A 14950-nucleotide genomic window follows, 5' to 3' on the forward strand; every position below is an offset into this window, starting at 1 on the left:
GCAACTGCTGATTTTTTTTTACTATCTCTACAGTTTTGCCATTTTCCTGAATGTCATATAATTGGAATCATACAGTATACAGACTTTTCAGACTTGCTTCCTTCATTTAGCAATATCTGTTCAAGGTTTCTCCATGTCTTTTCATGGCTTGTTAGCTCATTTTTTAAAATCACTTAATAATATTCCATCATTTGGATTAACATCCAAAATATCCAGTCTGTGTATCCATTTGCATGTTGCAGAATATCGTGGATGCTTCCATGTTTTGACAGTTGTGTATAAAGCTGCTATAAATATCCATGTGCAGTATTTGTATGGATGTAAATTTTCAGTTCATTTGGGTAAATATCTAGGAGCACGATTGCTGAATCATATGATAAGAGTATGTGTAGTTTGGTAAAAAAAAAAAAAAAAAAGACAAAAAAAAGACAAAACAAACAAACAAACAAACAAACAAACAAACAAAAAACCCCTGCCAAAGCTGTCTTCCAAAGTGGCCATTTTCATTCACACCAGCGATGGATGAGACTTCCTGTTGCTACACATCCTTGTCAGTATTTGCTATTGCCAGTTTGGGTGTTTTAGTGATGCTAGGATGTGGGTAGTGATCTCTTTCTTGTTTTAATTTGCAATTCTCTAATTACATAAAAAGGTGAGCATCTTTTCATATGCTTATCCGCCATCTTCATTGATGAGTGGTCTCTTCTGGTCTTTGCCTATTTTTAAATTGGGTTGTTTTCTTACTTAAGAGTTCTTTGTGTATTTTGGATACAAGTGCTTTATCCAGATGTATGTTTTGCAAATATTTTCTCCCAGATGGTGGATTGTCTTTTCATTTTCTTAATCGTGTCTTTTGTGGAGAAGAAATTTTTAATTTTAGTGAAGAACAGCTTATCAATTTTTCTTTCATCTATCATGCTTACATACGTCATAAAAACCTTATACCAAACTTGGGTTCTTTTCTTATGTTATCCTCTAGAAGTTTTATAGTTTTGCACTTTACACGTAGGTCTGTGCATTATGAGTTAGACTTTGTAAAAGGCATAAGGTCTGCATCTACAATTACTTTATTTATTTATTTATTTTTTGGCATATGGGTGTCCAATCCTTCTAGTGCTGTTTGTTGAAAAATTATCCTTTTTCCATTGAACTGAAAAACTTAGTTGACTCTATTTGTGTGGGTCTATTTCTGGATACTCTGTTCTGTTCCATTGGTCTATTTGTCTGTTTCAGTACCACACTCTCTTCATTACTGTAACTTTATCGTGGGTCTTGAAGTTGGGTAATGTAAGCCCTCCAATTTTGTTCTCCTTTAATGTTGGCTATTCTGGGTCTTTTGTCTCTCCTTATCAATTTTAGAATCAATTTGTTGATATCTCTGGAATAATTTGGTGGGATTTCGATTTGGATTGTGTTAAATTGACATTGTTAAGCATGTTTTGATATATTTATTTGCCATTTGGATTTTTTTTTTTTTTTTTGGTGACATACTTCTTCCAATCTCTTGTCCATTTTTCTTTTTCTGACTGATTTATATAAGTTCTTTATATATTTTGGAAAACGGTTCTTTGTTTTTATATGTGTTAGAAATTCTCATTCTGTGACTTGTCTTCTCAGTTTGTTAATGGTGTCTTTTGATGACTATAAGTTCTTAATCCTAATTTTGTTCAATTTAACAATTTTTCTTCATGTCTTTATATTTCATGGCTTAAGATCCCAAACTTATGAGTAAATTTTGCTACGTTATTTTCAAGAGCAGATATCCAATTTTTTTCTGATATTGTAGACCTGTGGGTTGTGTGGTCTACATCATTCCTACTCAACTGTGCAGCTGTAGTGTGAAAGCAGCTGTAGGCAATATGTAAATGAATGGGCATGTGTGTATTCCAGTACAGCTTAATTTACAAAGACATGCAGTGGCCAGTTTCGTTTCATGGGCCATAGTTTCGTGAACTGCGTGCTAGAGCAGCACTGGCCACTAGTACTTACTGTGATGATGGCAGTGTCATATGTGTGCATTGTGCATTATAGTAGCCACAAGCCACACATGGCTGTGCAATTGGAATATGGCTAGTGCAATTGACAAATTGAATTTTATATGTTGTTTACTTTTAATTAATTAATTCTTAAAATATTTAGTGAGAGAGAGTGAGAGAGTGAGCACGCTGGAGGAGGGGAGGGGCAGAGAGACAGAGGAAGAGAGGGAATCCCAAAGCAGGCTCCGCACTGTCAGTGCAGAGCCTGATGTGAGGCTTGATCTCACATCCATGAGAACATGACCTGAGCCGAAATCAGGAGTTGGATGCTCAACCCACTGAGCCACCTAGGCACCCCAGTTTTTATTAAGTTAAACTTAAATAGCCACATGTGACTACTGGTCACTGTAGGGGCTTATTGTTTTCTCATTTTCTTAGCTCTACAACGCACTTAGAAATGATTTGAATGCACAGTGGGAGGTAGGGGAGAGGGGGCTATCCAACCTACACAAAAACCATTTATTTAAAACACTGTCTTTTCCCCACAGCTGAGCAGTGCCATGTTTGTCATATATCAGGTATCTTTGTGTACATGAATTGGTTTTTGGACTCTATTATGTCTAATTATTTATGTGTATTTATCTGTCAATGTATCAGTGTCATAGTGTTTTAAATACTGAAGCTCAGTAGTGAATAAGACTGGATATCTGATAGACTTAATACTCTTACCTTTTATCTTCTTCAAGAATATCTTCATGCTTCTTAACCTTTTGCATTTCCATGTAAATTTTATGATTAGCTTATTGATTTCCATACAAAAAACCCTCTTCTTGAATTCTTTATTGAGACTGCTTTGAATTTGTAGATCAAATTGGAGAAAATTGACGTATTTCTAATATTCAGTCTTCCAGTCCAAGTGCCTGGTATAATTCTTCATTTATTTAGATCTTCTGTAACTTCTACCAATAATGTTTTATAGTTTTCAGTGCAGAGGACTCTTATATCCTTCAGTAGATTTATTCCTAGGTATTAAATATTTTTTGATGCTTTATAAGTGATACTTAAAAATTATTTTTTAATTGTTTCTGGCAGGTATATAAATATACATTTGATTTTTATACCCTGACCTTATATCCACAACCTTGCTTAATTCACTTATTAATTATAATAATTTATCTATAGATTCTTTTGTATTATCTGTGCATGAAAACATATAATTTATGCATAAGGACATTGCTGTTTCTTTCTTCTGTGTATTTATTTTTCTTCTGTGTTGCATTGTCAAGAATCTCCAGTAAATGTTGAGTAGAGATGGTGACAACAGAGCAGGCACTCCTAGCTCTAGTTCAGTCTCAGAGGCAAAGCGCTCATCATGTTTGGTCCAGGTTACATTCTATCAGCATAGCTTACTTGGTTGGTTTTCTAACATCAAACCATCCTTGCATTCCTGGAGTACCCAATTTGATTGTATTGTTTTCTTTCTTTCTTTCTTTCTTTCTTTCTTTCTTGCTTTCTTGCTTTCTTGCTTTCTTGCTTTCTTGCTTTCTTGCTTTCTTTCTCCCTTTCTTTCTCCCTTTCTTTCTTTCTTTCTCCCTTTCTTTCTTTCATTCGAGAGAGCAAGTGCAAATGGGGAAGGGGCAGTAGGAGAGAAAGAGAGAGAATCTTAAGCAGGCTCCATGCCCAGTATGCAGCCCAACACTGGGCTCAGTCTCATGGCTGTGAGATCATGACCTGAGCCAAAATCAGGAGTCAAGTGCTTAACTGACTGAGCCATTCAGGTGCCCCTATTCTTCCTCATTGTTAATGTTATCACTGGATTAGTTTTGTTAATGTTTTGGTTGTGATTTTGACATCTGTATGAATAAGCAAGATTGGTCTGTAATTTCTTTGTCTTATATCTTGTATCTTTTTAATATCTGGTCAGTTTTGGAATCAAAGTCATGCTGCCCTCATAAAACTAGTTGGGAAGAATTTATTCTTTCCTATTTTCTGGCAGAGGTTTTGCAATATTTGGCATTATTTCTTTCTTAAATATTTGGTAGACTTCACCCATACATTTAGGATTCTTCAGTTTATGCATCATCTTGTGTCAGATTTTGCAAGTTATATTTTTCTGTGAATTAGTCCATTTTATCTAAATTTTCAAATTTATTGCCATAGAGTTATTAATCTTATGACTTTCCAAGTGTCTGACAGGTCTATAGTGATTATTTCTTCCATATTCTCCAAATCAACTATTTATGTCTTTTCTGTTTTCTTCATTATTCTCTCTAGGGTTTTTTCAAGGAACCAACTTCAGATCTCTTAATTTTCTGTTATTGCATTTGTTTTCTGTTTCATTAAGTACTGCTATTTTATTATTTTCTTCCTTCTATTTTATTTGCATTGAAGTTTTTATTGTATATTGAAGTATAGCATCACATACATACAGAAAATTGCCACAAAACATAACTGTCTAGTTAATGTATTTTTACAAAATTAACATATCTGTTTAAGAAATAGAATTGAACAGGGGTGCCTGGGTGTGTCAGTCAGTTAAGTTTCTGACTTTGGCTCAGGTAATGATCTCACAGCTTGTGAGTTTGAGCCCTGCATCGAGCTCTGTGCTGACAGCTCAGAGCCTGGAGCCTGCTTCAGATTCTGTGTCTCCTTCTCTCTCTGCCCCTCACCCACTCACTCTGTCTCTCAAAAACAAATAAACATTAAAAAATGAAAAAAAAGAGAAATAGAATTGAACAGCAGCCCTGAAGCCCCCCCCCCCATTGCCCTTTCTAGTCACCAATCCCCCTCTCAGTCCCAAAGATAACCACTCTCTGGATGTCTAACACCATAGATTAGATTTTAAATGTTTTTGAAGTTTATATAAATGTAATCATATAGTATGTTTTTGTTTGTGTCTTTCTTCTTTCCGTGAACATTATGTTTATGAAGTTCATCCCTTTTGTTGCACATAGCTAATATTTGCATATTTTAATGGTGCATAGCATTTCATTGTATAAACACATTGTATTTGGTTTATCTCTTCTATGTTGATGGACATTTGAGGTGATCATAGTTTGGAGATAGTATGAATGCATATGAATAATAAAAGTGCTCAAATCACAATAAAAATATTAATGAAACAAACACAATGATAATATTAAGAAGGAAGGATACAACACAACAAAGTTGAGTACATTGAACATTGTGGTACATGCTTTATGGATACTGAAAAGTATGTACTACATAGCTAAGGAGTAAAATTGCTGGGTCTTAGGGTATTTGTATGTTTATGTTAGGAGATACTGCCAAATGGTTTCCCAAAGTGGCTGTGAGAACGTTTTTCTGCTTGTAGTATATGAGACTTAGGGTTTCTGCACATCCTTGCCAAGACTTGGTATTGTTAGTGTTTTTAATTTTAGTCATGCTAGTGGGAGAATGGTGATATCACATTGTTATATTTTTAATATATATTTTTTCTTTTTTTATTAAAAATTTTTAATGTTTATTTATTTTTGAGAGAGAGAGAGAGAGAGCGCAAGTGGGCAAGGGATACAGAGAGAGGAGACACAGAATCTGAAGCAGGTTCCAGACTCTGAGCTGTCAGCACAGAGCCTGACACAGGGCTTGAACTCACAAACCACGAGATCATGACCTGAGCCAAAGTCGGACACTCAGCTGACTGAGTGAGCCACCCCAGCGCCCCTACATATGTTTTTTCTTAATGAGTAATGAGATTGAGCATCTCTTCATATGTTTACTGGCCGTTTGTATATTTTCTTTAATGAAGCTCAAGTCTATGGCGCATTGGATTGTTATCCTTTTTAGTTTTTATGACTTGTATAGGTTCTTTATATACTCTGGCTAAGAGTCTAGTTCTTAATGTGTGTTGCAAATACCTTTTTAAAAACGTTTATTTATTTATTTTGAGCGAGAAAGAGAGAGAGGTAGAGAGAGAGAGGAGAGGGAGAGTCCCAAGCAGGCTCCATGCTCAGTGTGAAGCCCAGTGCAGGCTTGATCCCATGATGGTGAGGTCTCAGCCTGAGACAAAATCAAGAGTCAGACGCTTAACCTACTGAGCCACCCAGGCGTTCCTGCAAATATGTTCTACTCTTGCCTTTTATACCTTTTTTGTCTTTTGGACAGAAGTTCTTAATGTTAGTGTGGTTCAATTTATCAATCTTTTTCTTCATGGTTGATGCTTTTGATGTCCTATTTGGTCAATCTTTACCTATCTCAAAGTCAAGAATATCTAATTGTTTATCTTCTAGAAGTTTTTTTGCTTTACTTTCCTGACTTAGATCTAAGACATACCTAGAGTTGATGTAGAACAGGGTATTTTAGTGTTGGCACCATGGGCATTTTAGACCAGCTAATTCTGAAGGACTGTCCTGGGCAATGTTGCATGTTTAGCAGCCTCCCTGGCCTCTACTCCCTAGATGCCAGTAGCATGGCCTCTCTCCAGCCACAGCAGTCAAAAAAGTCTCCAGAATTCCCAAATGTTCCCTAGGCGGCAAAATTACACTCATTGATTTAACATATGGTGTGAGGTAGGGGTTAAGTTTTATTTATTTTCTCATAGGCTGTTCAATTAATTGTATTTCTTCCTTTACAATTTGTATACCTTCTGTTTATTTTTCTTTCTTTGTTGTACTGGGTGTCAGCCTCTAGTTCAATGCTGAACAGAAATGATGATAGCAGGGGAAGCTGTGTATTCCACCATAAGTATAATTTTTCCCAGTAGGTTTACTGAGAATATCTACTATCTGATTCAGAAATTTTCCTTATATTCTTAGGAATATACCTAAAACTCTTATGAGTTTTAAAAAATCATTAATGTCACCTGAAACTAATGTAACACTGTACATTAAGTATGCTGTAATTAGAATGAAAACTTAATGAAAAAATCATTAATGGTTTAAGTTTTTATGAAATACTTTTTTGTATCTATGCAGATGACCATGTAATTCCCCTTAATTATGTTATCATTGCCTAACATAATTATATTACATTAATTGATTTTGCAATGTTAAACCAGCTTCCAGTCTTTAGGATAAACCCAATAGTTTAGGCCTTGGATTATGTTATGTTCTTCTCCCAGGGAGTTTTTACTTTTGCTTTTGGAAGGCCTGAAGGGGCATTAGCAATTCAGGATGAACTTCAGCCAGTTTTAGGCATTGAGATGATTCAGAGTTGAATTGCAGTGTTTTCCAGGGCTGTTCTACTTCACATTCATTCACACTCCTAGAGGCAGCTGTTCACTTTCTAGGACTGCATGGCAGAGTGGGTTATCAGGGCTCCTTTTCCTTTAACATTGGTCCATCTGACTCATAAAGACATCAGGAAGAAGATTGGGTTCTCAGCCTCTCAGCCCTTTTCCAGAATTAGCAAGTTGCCCCTGGGAAAAGTAGCCCCAAACACCCCTGTGTCTGCATTACACCTTCTTCCAGGTCATGACCTGGTCATTCTTTCCTGCCTTAATAGTTCTCTGAGGGCTTCAAACAGTTTCTGTAAAAAAATAATAACAATTAATATTATCGTTATCATTGTTTTGTTGAGCTTTTGTAACTTTTCTCACGTGGATATTTGGGTCTGGATTACCTAATCAGTCATTACTAGAAGCAGAAGTTTCTATGTTTTCAGTTACAGAAATAAATATCAAGTACAGAAAGATAAAATATGTATGTTCATTGAAATAAGATAACCAATGGATCACCACCTCTGTTATGAAATAAAACATTATGAGTATCTTAGAAACCCCTGTGTGCCCTGCCCCAATCTCACTCTTCTCTCTCTCAGCGTAACTAACCCCTACCTTACTTTTGTGTTAACCTTTCATTGCTTTTCCTTACAGTGTTAGCAGCTATGTATGCATTCCTAATTATAATACTTAGTTTAGCCTGTTTTTGAACTTTATACAAATGGAATATTTTTGAAAAAACTTTTTAATGTTTATTTATATTTGAGAGAGAAAGAGACAGAATCTGAAGCAGGCCCCAGGGTCCGAGCTGCCAGCTGTCAGCAAAGAACAGTGAGGTCATGCCCTGAGCTGAAGCTGGACCCATAACTGACTGAGCCACCCAGATGCCCCTATGGAATCTTATTAAAGGTCTCCTTTGGTGTTGCACTTGTTTTCTCAAGGCTATGTTTTTGAAATTTATCCAAAATGTTTTCTCTGCTCCACAGTTTTCCATTGATACACAGTGTATTTTCATTCTCGTGTAGTTGGGCAATGGTATTGTTTTAGATTCTGAGCTATTATAAACAGTGCTATAATGAATGTTCTTCTACACACTTCTTGGTGCACAGGTAGAGTTACAGGATATACCTATCTTCAACCGTACTTGATAATACCAAGCTCTTCTAACATTATTGTATTAATTTATAATCCCACAGCAGTGTATAAGTTTCTGTTGGTGTACAATCTCTCCAACACTTGGTATTGATTGACTTTTTGCACTTTTGTCAATATGAGGAGTGCCAGATAAGATCTTATGTTGTGTATTTCACTGACGTCTGCTGAGATGCCACATTTTTTTAATATGGGACCATAAGCATTTACTTTTCTCTGAAATACCTGTTCCTGCATCTTGTTCTTTTATTTTTAATTTTTATTTATTTGTTTGGCCTGTTTGTTTGTTTTACTGATTGTTAGGAGTCTTTCTGTATTCTAGATCATGGCTGCCTGATAGAACTTTCTGTAATGGTAGAAATGCTGTATATCTGCACTGTCCAATATGGTAGCTACCAGCTACATAATGCTCGAGCACTTAATATATGACAAGTGCAACAGAAGAACTAAATTTTTAATATTATTTAATTTCAGTTTGAAAAGTCACATATCTAATAGCCACCTTATTGAACAACACAGTTTTAGGTAAAAGTGATTTGTTGGCTTTATGTTTTACAAATCTCTTCTCAAAGTTTGTGGATTATCTTTTCACTCCCCTTATGGTGCCATTTGATGAATAGAAGTTCTTAATTTTAATGCAGCGAATTTTATCGGTCTTTTCCTTTTTAGTTTGTGTTTCTAATATATTGTTTACAAAATCCTTTCTCATACTGAGGTCTTAGAAATTGATTTTTGTGTGTCTCATGGGGAATTGTGATTTTTTTGTCCCCCTCATGGGTAACCAGTTTCCCTAGCATCTTTTACTGAATGGTCCTTCCTTTCCTCACCCATCTTCAGGGCTGGCAGTATTAATCAAGATATTGGCAGTAAATAGATGGTACACTCAAACAAAATAATTGGAAAGGGTTTGATAAAGGTACTGTTTTTATTTTTTTATTTTTTTTAATTTTATTTATTTATTTATTTATTTTTTTAATTTTTTTTTTCAACGTTTATTCATCTTTGGGACAGAGAGAGACAGAGCATGAACAGGGGAGGGGCAGAGAGAGAGGGAGACACAGAATCGGAAGCAGGCTCCAGGCTCTGAGCCATCAGCCCAGAGCCTGACGCGGGGCTTGAACTCCCGGACCGCGAGATCGTGACCTGGCTGAAGTCGGACGCTTAACCGACTGCGCCACCCAGGTGCCCCATAAAGGTACTGTTTTTAAAGATGAGGACCAGAGTTAAGGGAAACTGCAAAAGACGGTGAAGCTAGTCTTGGATTAGTACTACCTGGGAACACATACCACATCTAAGCCTGAAGGGTTAAGGGGAAGGCAGACTTACCAGACCCAATGAAAAAAGCAGAAGAAAAAGGCTGTCGTAGAGGAGGTGACACTTTCTGTGAAAAACATACCAGCCACCATGGCCCGAGAGAGAGAATAGGCCAGAGGAATAAGTACTTGACCATTCAGCCTCACCTTTGTCTCTCCTTTAGATCTCCTGCTGGTATGGAACCCACCATAACTTAGCTGGAAACTTGAGGAAGGGATACCCGCTGATGGAATCCATAAAGGTCATCTCTGGGGCACAGAACAGAGTGGAGTAGAGAAGGATGGGCAGTGCATCTAGATAGATAAACAGAAATCATCAAACACCCCTGTTTTCTTATAAATCTCTTTTCCATACATGCATGGGTTTGTATGGGCTCTCTCTCTGTATTGTGCCACTGGTCTATTTGCACCAATAACACACAGCTTCAGTTGCTGTAGGCTCCACTTGGAGCTTGAACTAACAGTCCTGAAGTCAAGAGCCACATGTTCTACCAAGTGAGCCAGCCAGGTGCCCCAGGTACTGTAGCTTTAAATATGATTTCATACTTGGGAGGACAAGTCTCTCCTCCTTGTTTTCCTTCTTCAGGGATGTCTTGGCTATACTTTTCCTTTTATTCCTTTCTTATGTATTTTAGAATCAGTTTTCCAATGCCCATAAAAAATTCTATTGGAATTTTGATTGGAATTGCATTGAACTGACACATCACTTGGAAGAGAGTTGACATATTTACAATATTGAATCTCCCCATCCAAGATTATAGTTTATGTCTCCATATACTTTGGTTTTGTTTAATGTATTCCTTCACAAAGTTTTATAAACTTTTATAAAGGGCTTCTGTTTCTTTTGCTAAATTTTTTTCTGGATACTTTCTCGTTTTATTGCTATGGTAAATCTTTTTTTTTTTTTTAATGTCACTTTCTGCCTGGTTGTTGCTCATGTGTAAAAATGCAATTACTCTTGTCTAGTTTAGAGCCAGCAACCTCACTGAATTATCTTAGTAATCCTGACAGTTTCTCTGAGGGTTCTTTGGGATTTTCTGTATAGTCACATTGTCTCTAATAAACAATACTGTTGTTTCTTCCTTTACAGTCCATCTGTTTTTCTTTTTAAAATCTTTTTTATTTTTGCACTGCCTAAGACTTCTAGTGAAGTATAGAATAGAAGTGGTATTAGCAGACACCCGTCACTTGCTCATGATTTTAGAGGAAATGCTCTCAATATATCAGCATTACTTACGGTGTCCTCTACAGGTACTTGTAGAAGTCCTGCATTGGGTTACGGAAGTTCCCTTCTATTGCTAGGTTAGTAAAATGTTTTTGTTTTTAACATAAAAGGATGTTGAATTTTATCAAGTGCTCTTACTACATTGATTGAGGTCATCACAGGAGTTCTCTTCCTATTACATTTGGAATGCTTTCATTTCTAATTGCTAAATTCTTACCTAGGCCTCCCAAACCTCTGGAACAGCTCCCTTCTTCCTATCATAAGGAATCCTGTCTTCTCTGCTTTCACTTGATAATTAGCCTCTTTGAGGATGGGAACCAAATGTTTACTCCCTTATATATCCCTAATGCCCAGCACACTGGCACATCGTAAATGCTAACAAAATGTTGACTGAATTGTGGAGTGAGTCTTTGCTATGGCACTTAGTAGTTTTGATTTTATAGTCTCTTGTCTACTTGTATTTGTTCCCTTTCTAGATGGGAAGCTTTCAAGTGTGGGGTCCACATCTGATTATCCTTTTGTCCCTCTGGGACCCAACCCTGGGCCTGGTTCAGAACCCTGTTTGCTGACTAAATGAGTTCTTGCTCTCCTTGGTAAGCTCTATCATTAAAACTGTTCAATCAGACTTCTGGGCATAGGCTTTCCTTCTTCAAAGTACCCCCTTTGCAGAGAGGTTTGCTTCACTCCCACCCTCAGGGAACCAGGCAAGGCCTGATGGCCAAGGGAAAGGAATTTTTTCTAGATTAATTTTTAAAAACTAATTTTGCAACAGTCTGAGCTTGATTGTCCAGGGTTGCAGGATGGAGAAAGAAAGCTGTAAAGAGCATTCCTTCCCTCTCGTAGAAACTGAACCAAGGACTGGGCAGTGGTGTCAGAGAGTTGGCCATTAATGCATCTTTACTTTGTGCCCAGCTAGGCACTGAGGTGAGTCGGACATGTCGGCCTCAGTTTTGAGCCTACAGAATTTATTCACCGTGGAAACAGAAAATTCACATTTGACAAGTTAAATGGCACCACCATTTAACTATCTATCTATCTATCAAAACTAACTATCTATCAAATGAGCTATCTCCTTGCTCATTTATGCATGTGTCCATCCTTGCATTCACTCACTAAGTATTGTAAAGCCCCTATCATGTGGCAGGCATTGTGCTAAGCACCAGTGGATTCGGGGAGGAAAAGAGGCTGTCCCTGTCTCAGGCAGCGCATGGTTGAATGAGGGAGCTGGTTGTATAAGCAGCTTTAGCACAGTGTGGGAACTGTGGTGGCCAAACTATGTGTTCAAGTGCTGGGGAGCACACAGGACAGTGACCCTCATGGGCATGGGTGTTCAGGGGTGGACTAAGAGGGACATAAATTTGGTGCAGAAGTTCTTTATTAGGATAAGAGAGAAGGATGCATGTAAAGTCATGAAGACGTGGAAAACATGGCAAGTTTGGGAATGATGACAGAGGTGACTGGAGTTTAGGGACAGGATGAGGATGAGAGAGGAGGAAGGGGGAAAACAAGATGTGAGGCTGGACAAGTAGGCAGGGACCAGGCTCCTAAGGGCCTTAGTTCACAGTGAGAAGGTGTGAGAAAGTGTGGGACCCGTATCCTCAGAGTATCAAGAGCCATTTAAACATCTATGTAGGTGGGAAATGTATTCTGATTCACGTTTTAGAGAGTTGCAAATAGAGAGGAGGGAATGGATGGAAGGAAGGAGGGGAACACACTAGAAGGAGGAAGACCCATGAAGAAGTGTGTTGAGCTGAACTGGAAGCACAGGCAGAATTAACTGGATAAGGATGAAAAGGGGGCATTCTAGGCACAGGGAATGGCCAAACCATGGTATAGAAATCAGGGAGCATTTAGAGTGTCATGGGGCCAGTGAAGTGATCAGGCTGACTAGAACCCAAGTGGGAAGCAATTGGTACATGTTAGGTGAGCTATCTCTAGGGCTCAGAAGTCTGTAGAACCAAGTGAGAAAGAGTCCATCAAAGACTTCAAAATCTTAAGTGTTGGAGATGTAGCACAGGGTACTTGGAAGAGATCTGTTGGAGGTGAGGAAACCTAGATTTTAGACTCTGTTCTGCCACCAATTGGCTGCATGAATTGGAACAAGTTGTTCTTGTTCTCTGGGTCTCAGTTTTCTCACTTATAAAATGAGGAGGCTGATCTAGATCTCTTCCAGCACCAATTGTTTAGGATGCCAAGCACCGGCCTCTGTCCTTTTGTATACTAGTGTTTGCATTTGCCTCAGACCATCTCAACCATGCTCACTACTCTACTGCCTCCTGCCATGTTCAGTCTCATCCAAGAAGCAGAATTGATGGATGAGACAAGACAAGACAAAAATAAGTGTAGTATGTATCCTCAAAGAAATAAGAAGGCTGTTACACCATGAAGCAGGGACAAAAAATGATGAAGAAGATTCCAGACAAGTAAAACCTGATAACTGGAATAAAAGAGTCAATAGATAGGTTGACTAACAGAAAGGATAAAGCTGAAGAGCAATGTATCAGTTAGCTATTGCTGTACAACAAACCACTGCCAAACTTAATGGCTTAAAATAAGAGCCATTAATTACTGTTTATAGTTTACAGGTAAACTGTACAGTTCTGTTGATCTCAGCTGAGCTTGCTGAGACGTGTGTGGTCAGCTGGGGGAGCGTGCAGCTGGGGGCTAGCTGGTTTAAGATGGTCTCACTTGTCTGACAACTGTCTGGCTGTCAGTGGAGACAAAGGGGCTGACTAGGTCACAGGTCTGTTACTATCGAGGAGGCTCCCGGGGCTTGTTCGCATGGTGGTATCAGAATTCTAGGAGAGAGAGAGAGAGAAAGAGTGTGTGAATGGTGAGAATATGTCACAATGCCGGGCAGTCAAGGGTGGGGAAATAGATTATCTGATGATGGGAGGAGCTGCAGAGTAATACTCCAAAGGGCATTGACAAAGGAAGAAATGAAGGGTGGTGGCCATTTGTTGAATCTACCAAAGTACATCCTCACAATGTTATTCACAATCCTCCTACATGCAAAATATGTCCACTCCCATCCCAGCACCCTAAAAATTCTTGTTAAACTGTGCCATCAAGCTTGGAGTCCAGGATCTCATGATCTGTATCAGATTCCAGTGAGACTCCTCAAATGTGGCTCCTTTCATTTGGAGACCCATGAACCAAGGAGATAAGTTACCTGATGCACAGCTAAAATGCATTGGTGATACATGCAAAGGGTACATTGAATGGACATACTTACTCAAAAGGTAGGAGAATGGGGAACAGATAGCAGCCATTTGTCTGTGGCAGTGCTGAAATCCAGCTAGGCTAAGGTCTTCTACCATGAGAGCAGGAAATATTCCTGTATCAGGTCTCAGTTCTGCTCCCTGGGAGTGGCTCCATAGTCTAATTTTCTCTGTGGCTCTTCGGTCTGTCCTCTGGGACTCCCAAGAAACAGCCTGCATTTGCAGCTAGGTCACTTTCTCAATCTGCCTTCCTGTCTATAGAAAGTTGGGGAGCTAGGAACACTTGTATAAATTGAAAAATCTCAGATGCCTTTCCTTTTAATCCAGGCTGGCAGCACTCCCACACATTCTCTTAAAAACTGTGTGGGCTTCCCATGAATACGACTGGAGTCCAGTCCATTTGAAAAAAGTCACACCCACAGTTTCTTTTGAGATACGACTCCCCTTTAGATTTATTCACTGCTACTTTGGGCTTGCCAGACAGCCATGCCCTTAAAGTTCCTCAGAGCCCTTTTGTCCAGACGAAAGGGTCTGCTGGGAGGCAACAACTTAATTCTCTCAGAGGTCTTAACAGAGGGTCTTTCAGTCATATCTGCAGGCCTGTGGGGAAAGTTGCACAAAGCTTCCACTGGTTTGAAAACTTCCTGTGTGGACAGTGACAGCCCCTTTGGTCATGGTGTCCAAGGCAGGCTCCTTCTATGGACAAGCAGTGTGAATATTGCCTACAAAGTATGCTAAGAGAAACACCAGGAAGATTCCATTCTCAGAATCAGAAATCTTTTTTTATTTCTCCCATGCCTGAATTCCTTCCATAGAGACTCATTGCTTTGGGTGAAGCATCAACCTGTCCCAGGGATCTACCCTGTATGGCCATTGTCATGAAT

Source organism: Puma concolor, chromosome A2 (genome assembly GCF_028749965.1).
Source record: "Puma concolor isolate L17-30 chromosome A2, mPumCon1.1.hap2, whole genome shotgun sequence".
Lineage (NCBI taxonomy): Eukaryota > Metazoa > Chordata > Mammalia > Carnivora > Felidae > Puma > Puma concolor.